Raw genomic sequence first — 10,983 nt, 5'->3', positions numbered from 1 at the left:
GCTTCTCCTGTTTCTCCTGTTTCTCCTGGCTCACGCGTCAGATCAAGCTGGAACACGTGCCGGCAGACGAGCACGAACAATACTAATGCACGATAGAAAGGCTGAAAGAACTCCAGTTAATGATTGCATAACAAGGAGGAGGTCACTTTTCATGCGTCCAAAAAGTTTTAACGATCATACAGAGTTAGTTCAATTAGATGAAGAAAATCGAACCCAAAATATGATCTCTAGACAAGAGTTTTTTGGTATCCCTTTATTAATTGTTTGTATCATCATCTAATTTTATTGAGTAATAGTGCTGAAACTAAACCTAAAAGAACAGATGAGTTTCAGTGAGATAATGATAAAAGTCCTAGCGCTGATACTCTTTATTGGGACAATTCCTCCGAGTTACTGGATATATTTCTAGCAAGACTGTTGGCACCTACGTTGAAATTATTTCTTTTGAAATTAATGTTACACTTTAATTCGTTTTCGGTGATTATTTCCGCTCGTCCTCGTCTGTTGATTACGAGAATTCATTGTACATAGGTGAATCGATCAGACGTCTTCATTTCGGAAGCTTCAAAACGATAAACTGTGTTGTTAAAAGAATACTAGCTTATTTACTTTGAAAACTACAAATCTTTAATTTAAAATACAGTGCATTAGTTAATCAAGAAGCAAAAAAGCACTGGCCTTCAACCTTGCCACAACAGATGTCTTTTAGGGTAACAAACTATGAATTGTTGTTTGTTTCTTATGGCACTTGCCACTGACAAGCCCGCTGTTACGAAGACAGCGATTTAAGCCTGAGGGGGACGTCTCTTATTTTTTATAGCAGCGCCAACTAGGGCCAAGAGTACGACTTTGCCACTCACGCATCTTTCATTCGCTTGCACAACCCCTTTTTACAGGAGGGCACATTCACACATCTCACAGATAGAACAACAGAAGAACAACCATGCCCATACCGGGACTCGAACCCGGGACGCCCAGATCACGGGGAAGACCCGCTACCCCTATGCCAGGACGCCGGCCAAACTATGAATTAAAAGTCTTTATCCACAATTCTCACACTAATGATCGAAATGCCTCAGTATAGAAACCTTCCACTCTGTCTATATACGTATTTATTACTCTTGCTTTCCCTAGAAATTATTCCCCAAAAGGTGCCATCTTGTTTTCAGAACTATATTTTAATATAGGAACAGAGGCGGCGGTAGCAGTAGGCTTGCCCGCCCGCCCCCCGTCTACGAGAGATTCAGAATTTCGTCTGTAAAGGTGTTTACCACTTCATGATGGTTGCAGAGAGATGCGCATTATCAAATATGATTATTTAAAAACTGCCTTGAAGTTAATATATTGTAAACAGTCGATTAACAATTAAAGTGTTTTGTCTGTATTTGGCAAAATAATCGATAGAGTGGTAGGTCAATAATATGACGTATTTTGCAATGGTCAATAATATGACTGAATGCGATGGATGTCGAAGATGATAAGTTCGCAAATTTTCAGACATCTGATTTAAATGTCGTTCATTCAGCCTATAATCTGTACTACTTTTGACATATAACTGACAAGCTAGCAAGTGAATAAGATATCGACAAAGTGATAGGCTCATTTTGTTGGCAATTTTTGGTCGGCCGACTATGAACTCAATGCGGTGAGTATCGAAGACGTTAAGTCTGCAGATTTTCAGACATTTGATTGAAATGTTGTTCATTTAACTTATAATTTGCACTAGCTTTGACAATTTATCCGACTGAATAAGATATCGCATTCTGCCGACAATTTTAAGGCGGCTGATTGTGAACTGGATGTGATGAATGCGATGGATTTCGAAGATTATATCTGCAGATTTTCGGACATTTGATTCAAATGTCTGAAAATCAAGCTTTTAATTTTACTACTTTTGGCAATACATAACCGACAAGGCGACATGTGAATAAGACATAAAATATGTCGCATTTTGCCAAAAAGTTTTGATTGGTCGACTAAGACTTCAATGCGATGGATGCCGACAACATTAAATTCAAATTTCTCAGTCATCTGATTTAAATGTTATAATGTTCATTCAGCATATACTTTATATTATATTTGGCAGAATAATCAATAAGCTGGCAAGTGAATAAGATGTCACATTTTTCTCGACTAATCCTTTTCCCTTCGGCTAAGATTTTATCATAGATTATGGGAAAAAGGTTATTTTCATCGAGCACTTCGATTTCCTGCCAGTGGAATTATTAGAGAAATTGAAGCTTTTGTATTATTCATGAATAGGACGATAGTGTAGTTTTCCATAATTCATCACTCAAATTCAAGTTCTAAAGTTAATCGTCGTCTTATTAATCTAATTGTTACTTCTTAGGTAACAAATTGGTAAATTTATTTTATTCATTTCACTATGACCTAGTTAATAGTTAAACTAAATTTCATCAAACACTCTTTTTTTTTTTTTTTGACATGGTTGGACATATGCGTGCTAAAAGAAAGTTACTTTACTGTAGCGAAATTATGTAGCTTCATTATAAATTACTGAAGTAAGTAAATTGTACAATTGCAAATTACGTTTCTTTACAGTAAAATATCTGTTTTCTTTCGCAATCTAATTTATCAAGCTACAATTATTACACTAAAGAGGTATTACTGACTACAACTGACGACAAAAAATAGGTTTGTGGTTTGGTAGCTTTTTAGCTACCCTAAAAAAGTTTAACCAAATATGCACTAAATTTATTAAATAAATTACTTCCTAAATTATTCAAACTCTGCATTCAATATTATGACTATGTAATCGGGGAAAGAATCATTTTTATTTATTTTTTTCTTTCAATTACTATTTGCAGCAAAAACTATGTGATTTCAGATGTTTCTAAATTTATAATAGACTTTATATAAAGAAGTCTTTATAAAAGGATGATTAAAAGTGTTATTCATAGAATATTCATATATAACACATTAACCCCTTGACATATGAATTTAACTACTTAATTAGATGGCAGATCTTATTTGAGATAATTATTGTTATTTTAATCCCTAGAATAGTATAATGGCATTTGAGGTAACGATGCATTTTCAAGTGATTTTTGCATTTTAAATTACTTAATTCTTTCCCCTAATTGGAGATTTAAAGTTAAAATTTTTGTAAATTTTTTTACCGAATGAGACTCGTTCTTGTATACGAATTGGTTAAAAAAAAACATATGCAATTGAGGGGATAAAATTCACTTTTTGGGAGGAATATTAGCTTGCAATAACTTTAAATTAAAATAGTACTTAACCATAAGAAGGCATGCCTAAAAATGAAGATAGGGAATTCGAATTCAAGATCTAATTGTTTCTTAATAAAATTCACTGTTTTTTTAAGCCTAAATATATATTGAAAAATAAATACATGGGGGATCTAATGTTTAAGCAGTCCATTTTTCATAAGAATATTTTCATATCTTGCATAAAATAGTAAGTTTGTATATATATTTACAGAATATTTTCTGCGGCATTCTTAAGAAACGACATCATTGTATCTTTTTCGCATTCTATATTGATCGTGCCAAAACTACAGTAATTTTTTTTTTTGTTTTATTAAATGTAATTTGGTGTATTTATTATCCTCGGATTCGAAACACATCTGAATTCCTGCTCGTTGCTGCAATCCTGATTTAACAAATATTTTAGATAGGGGGAATTACGCTGAAAAATCGATTTTTGGTAAAAACATCGATTTTTTTTTTATTTATTATTTTAGATTTTTGAAAACGTTTCTTTTATAAAACTTTTTCTTTTAACGTTTTTTTTAATATAGTTTCTGGTATAAAATAAGACCATGCATTGATTCATTTAGCATGGCATGTCATTTTGGCGCAATCTGTGTTTCTATCTATATTCAGCAATCTAGAAAGGAATATAACATATTTTTTCTAATTCTAGATCTCAGAAAAATTAAATTTCAAGAGTCTCATATAAGAAATAGACTCAAATATTGACAATTTTTTATGGTCATTAAAAGAAACTGAGAACAATTTTTTACAAATTCCTTTGTAAAGTTTTAACAATGAAAGAAAGGATCAGCATCTGAATAAAAAAGAAGCTAAATAATACTTGATTTCTTTAATTAAATATAAAATTAATTATTATTAATTAAATATAAAATTAATTATTATGAGTAATTTTGAAGCCTAATTAGAGATATTGTGCTTGCCCCCCTGTCGACTTTGTCTTGTCCCCCCGTCGGCAAATCTCTGCCGTCGCCTCTGTATAGGAAATCTGGTTTGTCTGAAAAAAGAAATAGGAACTATATTTGTCTTAAAATATTCAAAAGTGTTCGCAAATTAAAGTGTGTGTTAGGCATGTCAGTGTGGAAAATAAAATTTATTCAGGAGTGATATTAGATTTTTTTTAACTTTTTGCAAGCGCATAAATAGTCTTAAAAAGAAATTCAATGAATAACTAAAAGCACGATATCTAATAACGGGCAAGAACTCTTTCTCTAAAAAAACATACATTCATTTACATCTGCTTATCTGCATCCTTATCTTACTCAAGCCTAATATAGGATTGGGCAATGAAGCGTGTAGCGATATTGGCGCTAAACTATTTGACTTAGAGCGGCAAAATTTAGCCCATATATACTTTAGATAAACGTGGGAATCTGCGTCTTAGAGAGATTTCTTTTTTTTTTTTTTTTTTTTTTCATTTCAGTTACAATTTTAGTTAATTAAAAATGAAGTTAGATTTTTCTTGCAATGATTTCCAAAATATTCTCGCACAAAAATTATTTTTACACCATTTCAAACTCCAAAAAAAAGTGTCGTTTCAATTATCTCACTTTATTTGCGATAAAATTCTTTAGTTTAGATTTAATTAACTTTAAATATACATTTAAGTATATTTCACAACAGTATATTCATGACTGGGAATGAAGCCGAGACCGTTTTCATTTTTCACCAAATATTTGATCGCGATCTTTTTTTCCATTGTCGAAAATTAATGAAGGATTCTGTTTACTATGTCTGCAGTTTATAGAAAGAATAAAAAAATAAAATTACAATACAGCTAAATTTAGAAGATCGATGAGCAGAACATAATAGTGTAATGTTGTCATCGAATTTGTCTCCATTAGGAAAGTTCATAAGTACAATGAACAGAGCATATGCAAGACTATTAAAATAACATGGCTTTAATACCTGATAATTTAATAGAATTATGTACATGAAGTTTCATCCGAATGATTTAACTAAAATTCAATAAAAACAGCATCATTGGTGAACAAACTGGTAGCCAAAGGCGATTATAGGGTAATAAGTTTATTGTTTCTTTTATATCGCAAATCTAAGTCAAATCAAACATCATTTTCATATAAATGGTATCAGATTTCTATTTCTTTATCTTTATCAAACAAGACAAAGTGAAATTTTAAAATGTTAAGGGCCCGACTTAAGAAAAATATCCGTTCATCAAAACTAAACTTTTCTAGGGTAAATAAGATAAACTTGACTATTTTTATGCAACCTTAAGTAGTTAATTTCAATTTTTGTAGTTATCCAAGATGGCAGAAAGTTGGCACATTTTGGGGCTTTCGTACTGGCTTGGCATGATTCTTAAGAAACCGGATATTTGACATCTTCACAAGAAAACAAAGCAAGTAAGTAATATTTGTCACTACCAGTCTTGGAATGATTTAAAAATATCTATTATCCTAATAATAAAATGAATAATCTTCAAAAAAAAAAAAAAAAACATTGCAAATACCTTTTGAGAAACCATTGGGAACAAGAGCTTTTGTCAATTCATTTCTTTATTTATGACAATTGTTGGTAAGAACTGTTCAATTTCTCGCCAAGCACGACAAAAACTTGCCACCAGTAAAAAAATTCACCAAAGGTCCGTCATCTTGGATGGTTACAAAAAAAGTAACAAATATTTTTTAGAATTGGAATCAAAATTGTTAGAATTACCACTATAAACAAGAAATCGTCAAAAAATACAACTTTGATTACTGGACATTATTCTTAAATCGAATCCATCTATTTTAAAAACTGTTATTTATTTGTAACACGCAGTAGTATTTCTTTTCAAAAAGACTTAGTTTGCTTTCTTGGTATTCATTGGACATAAATTGCTTTTCAAAACTAACCATGCCGAAATTCGGAAATAAAAAATTTTTCTCTATTAAGCAGTATCAAAACCTGATAGGTTCCATTCAAATTCATTCTTCTTATATGCATTTCTATGTGGGGCGTACCTACATAAAATGAAGTTCAGAATATATACAAAATAGCACCCTCATCCACTTTTATTAAACTGTAATCCGTACATCCCCTCTCTCCGAGCTTCAAATCAAGGAGTGCTTTGATTGAACTAATTTAATTGTAATTAAATCTAAATCATAATATATAAAATATTTTCGAATTAATAAGGTTTCGTTTTCTTTTGCAATCAGCTGATTTACCCATAACATTAATCATATTAATTTCATAAGGTCAACTTTAACTTATTTTTTAACTAACCATAATTCAACGCTACTTAATTTTTGGTACAGTTATAAACAACCTAACAGTTTCTAAAAGCAACCTATAAATAAATTGAAAATACAAAAAAAAAAAAAAAAATCTACGCACAATTTTTTACACTAAATTCTGGTGCATGAACGAATTGAAAATATAATTAATGTTTGACAGTTTATGGAGCTAATGACTGAGGCCTTTACGTTTAATTATTGAAAAAATGTTTTAACATGAATTCACTAGTTTTTGGATTATATTGTTTATAGACAAACATTATTCCAAACAAGGTTTTTACGGACCAAGAAAAGTCATCTTTTAATATCATTTATAAATTTTAAGATGATGCAAAAATCCTTTTTGTACAGTAATGTTTTCGAAAATTATCTCGGATGCCAAAATTTTAATTAATATTTTAAAAAAAATGGCTTCAAGATGCACATTTTTTCTTCAAATTTCAGCCAAATTTGATAGCTCTTGGTCAAACCGACTGGCCAGTAGAACGCGCACATACGCATTATATATAGGTGAATATATAAAAAAAAATTAATATATACTTTAAAAAAGTATATGCTTAAAAATAGGCATTTTATTATTATTATTTTTTTTTTTTTTTTTTTGAGCGGAGATACTAGAGTAAGCACTACGTAAACTTACTAGATGTGTCCCCTCAAATATTCAACAAAAAAAGAACATACGTGAATGGCCTTGTAAACAAGCCAGCTAGATGAATCGTTAGTGGGAAAATGTATTGTGCAGGAATGAAAGCAGATTTTGATTCAAGAAATCAGTATATTTGGCCTGATTCCAGAACTGTTTATTTTTTCCAGCAAAATCTTCACCATTACAGAAGTGATGATATAATAGTCTGAGCAAGTATGAAGTTACACTAGCTTATGCAATCACATCTTGAAAAGGAAAATTACGAATCCACAAGGTGCCAGGATATTATAGTATCGCATATACGCAATTCTCATGATGATAATGGAAATTATTTGACTGACAGATAATAATACTAGCTATCATTGTGGGAAATATGTTGACGATCTTCTTGAAAATGAAAGAAGAGTCATTGAATGGAATGCTTGTGTACTCCGACCTTCGTTCAGTAGAATATAAATAAGATATTACAATTGGGAGATGCATAATAAAGCGCTATCTACTGCCGTTTAGAAAACAAAACCTTTCTGGAAAAGAACTAACTAAGAAGAACTAAGAGTTTGCACAATCAACGGTACAAATGCATTACAAAGAAAGATGAGAACGTATTTTACTGAGGTTTCATGAAAGAAATGTATTAAAAATGTTATTGTGAGAATTTTGCTATCTTCCAAATCCAATAACTGATGTATGCATCCATCCTGTAAGTTTTTAAAAATGATTTGTTGTTTAATATTTTTATTTACATAATACATAATAATGCTTTTATTTATATAATCGTAATTATTTTCCTCTCAATTTATGGGCACTTCCTTAATTGCTTTATTGTTCCCTTTGTTATGCCATTAGATTCCCTTTATATAATTAGTTTTAAATTTTTGTCTGGTTTGAATTACGCAAGAATTCTTCAAAAAGTATCCTTTATTCATAAAAAAAATACGCAAAATAAGGTACAAAAATCTTATAGTTTTTCTTCAAAACAGTCTCTTTGAACTGCCATGCATTTCTTTAATAGTTCTGGCACTGTTAGAAGCATCGATGGAAACTCTTTTAAGGATGGCACGCAGCTGGTCCATCACATGCTAGCTATATGATCTTTGAACTGCAATCTTTCCTCATTAAAGATATTTACAGCTTGAAGAAAAGCTAAAAATCACGCGGAACCAGGGCGAAAGAATAAGAGTCTAATGAATCACAAATATGATGTGTTTACACAAGTATCTCAGTATCAAAAGAGAAAAACAGGTGGAAGAATACAGTGATGGGGCTACTAACTGCCCATTTGCATCTCAGAACGTCACAAAGGTAACACCAAGCCTCTTGCTTTCACTCTTTGATAATGATTGTGCAATGTAGCTTACACTCATGATGAATCTCGTATATCTGTCGGCATGACTTTAATTTTACTACGAATCTGTCCGGGACCACCACGATGAAAATTCATCCTATCCTCCAAGAATGCAATAAAATCGTTTTATTGCTTTTTCACAGGCCCCGAACTGTCTCGCTCTTTTTAGGGGTCTAGAAATTCACGAATTTTTTAGGCTGAAGCGAGATTTTGGTTGCTTCCATATCGATTATTGTAATTTGATTTCCACCTTGTATCCACAAACCCAGTATTTTTCGCCAGATACTAGGGGCGTTCAAAAAGTAAGTTGTTACATTCAAACAATTAGGTCATAAATACTTTATTGACAAGTCCGCAACAATGCAATATGATACATATACTAGCACACTATTTCTTTACCTAATCTCCCAGCCGCTGGAGACATTTGTCGGAACATAGCACTAATCATTCGATGCCCTGATTATAGAAAATCGCTCCTTGGTCCTGGAGGCAGCTTAGAACAGCTGTTTGAACCTGGTCGTCGTTGGAAAATGGAATGAGCACTGCCAACGGATATTCCCAAGTCCTGTGCAATGTGTGCGATGCTCACTCTGCGACTGCTGAGAATAATGTCTGCCACCCGCTGCACCATTTCTGATGCGCTACCGTTGTTGGCCTTCCTTGCCTTTCCACGTCGTCTATTCGACCGACTTCGAACTGCTGGCACCATTTCACAATGGCTGGAAGTCACATTGCATGTGGTCCATACACTGCCACAATTTCACGATGAATCTTCGTACTCGTTAAACATTTTGCCACCAAAAAAAACTTACGTTCCGCGTACTTCAACGTTAGAGTAAGTTTCCAGCTGACGCGCCATTTTTTTTTTTTTTTTCTTGTACTACGTAGCAACGGTTTTCACTATTCGAATGAAATTGCTACCGTTGTAAGCCGTGGACCTCAGCTATCGTCTGCGCAAGCTTAGCTCTTGTTTCGCCCTGATACTATCTGTGGGGGAACAAGTGTAATTTACTTTTTGAACACCTTTTGTAGTAACGTGGAGGAAGTTGGGATAGCTAACGAACGATCGCAGTTTTGACATGAATTTCGCTGAGATTCTTCTAAAACCCAATCTTCAGGTAATGGGTCTTATGCTGTAGCTCGCCTCGTATGCAAGTTCTCCGATTGTGATTCAAAGATTCTGCACCAAGAAGAATTTCATTTGATCCATGATCATTTCACACTTGGATGTCGAGTGCGTGCCAGAATGTGCTTCCCTATCCATCTTTGATGCGGTTGTACTAGGTCTTTATCAACATTGCTTCATCCTAAAAAGGCTGCTGAATCTTGTTTCTACTAGACAATCGCCAAGCTATAAAAAAAAATTAATGCAACACTAATTTTAAGTCTTCTAATTGTTATTTTCAAAAATGATAGTTCGATAGTATTCACTTACATATCAATAATAACTATCCCTAAATTATCAGCTGTTTGACAATAACTAATCAGTTGAAAACATGAAAAAAGTTCAATCATGCGCATTAGAATAGCAACTTCGTAGTTGCTTCAAAGTTGCTAGATTGATGCAAGTTTGTAGTTACATCAAATCGGATTTTCTTGGTTTGATTTATTCACACACAAAAAATATTCGGTCGGACATTTTTTTAAACCATTTTATAAACTATGTTTATTTCCTCTTATGTTTCTTCATTTCAAACTAATATATAACAGCAGACACATCAATGTACGTATGTCATAATCGAAGCTGGCAACTATTGTGTTGATCATCTTAATGAGGTTGGCGATTTCTCATCAAACCTTATAAAATGACAGTCTCAAATTGAAAATTGTTTTAAAAAGGGCAAAAATTACATTTTAAACAAACGTGACTTCTGTCCTTTTAAAAATAAAAATTCAATAAGTGATAACTCAAAGTTATCTTAAACAATGATCAAGATAATTGTTGCTATTTCAACACGATGTGTGTTTAAGTAGACAGTCTAAGTTTTGGCAATTCTTTGGGTAGAGCTCTTCTTCATTCCTGGAAGAGTAGAACAGCAGCAGTGTCTATGTAAATGAAAACATTTGGAATGGGAATACCTATCACTTTATGGCACTGAGTGTCATCTAAAGATTAAAAGATTTAGTAAAAAGACTTGGTTCCAAATTCTGAATAGTTAGTTCATAGTTGAAAATGATTTTGCACCTCTTGGGCAATTATATCTTTAATGTGTTTTTTTAATGTTTGATTGCTATTATAATAATTAATGTCACCTGATAAAGCTTTAGAGCAAATTTAAATCATTTTTGTCTCACTTGCATATGAATTATCTTTGTATTTCAAATAGATTTCATACTTTGATCAAGTTTATATTATATTACAAATTATGGAATATAAAATATATTTTTCTGATAATATTAAGCCATTTTAACAAATGCAAATTCCTTTTAAAAATTAAAGAATAGTTTGATATTATATATCCAATGATTGGTTTTCACAAAGTATCCTGAGAT

General features: G+C 32.1%; 1 long non-coding RNA gene across 1 annotated transcript in view; it reads left to right on the top strand.

The window, feature by feature from the left end:
* Window positions 1-10,983, top strand: part of LOC129963942 (uncharacterized) — a 39,994-nt gene that overhangs the window by 18,396 nt on the left and 10,615 nt on the right. The window contains exon 2 of the long non-coding RNA XR_008784042.1: window positions 5,519-5,623. This is a non-coding gene — a long non-coding RNA (uncharacterized LOC129963942). The remainder of the gene's footprint in view (window positions 1-5,518; window positions 5,624-10,983) is intronic.

The sequence above is a fragment of the Argiope bruennichi genome, chromosome 3, assembly GCF_947563725.1.
Source record: "Argiope bruennichi chromosome 3, qqArgBrue1.1, whole genome shotgun sequence".
In the NCBI taxonomy this organism is placed as follows: Eukaryota; Metazoa; Arthropoda; class Arachnida; order Araneae; family Araneidae; genus Argiope; species Argiope bruennichi.
The sequence above is the reverse complement of the archived record's forward strand: the minus strand, read 5'-3'. Positions and strand labels throughout refer to the sequence as shown.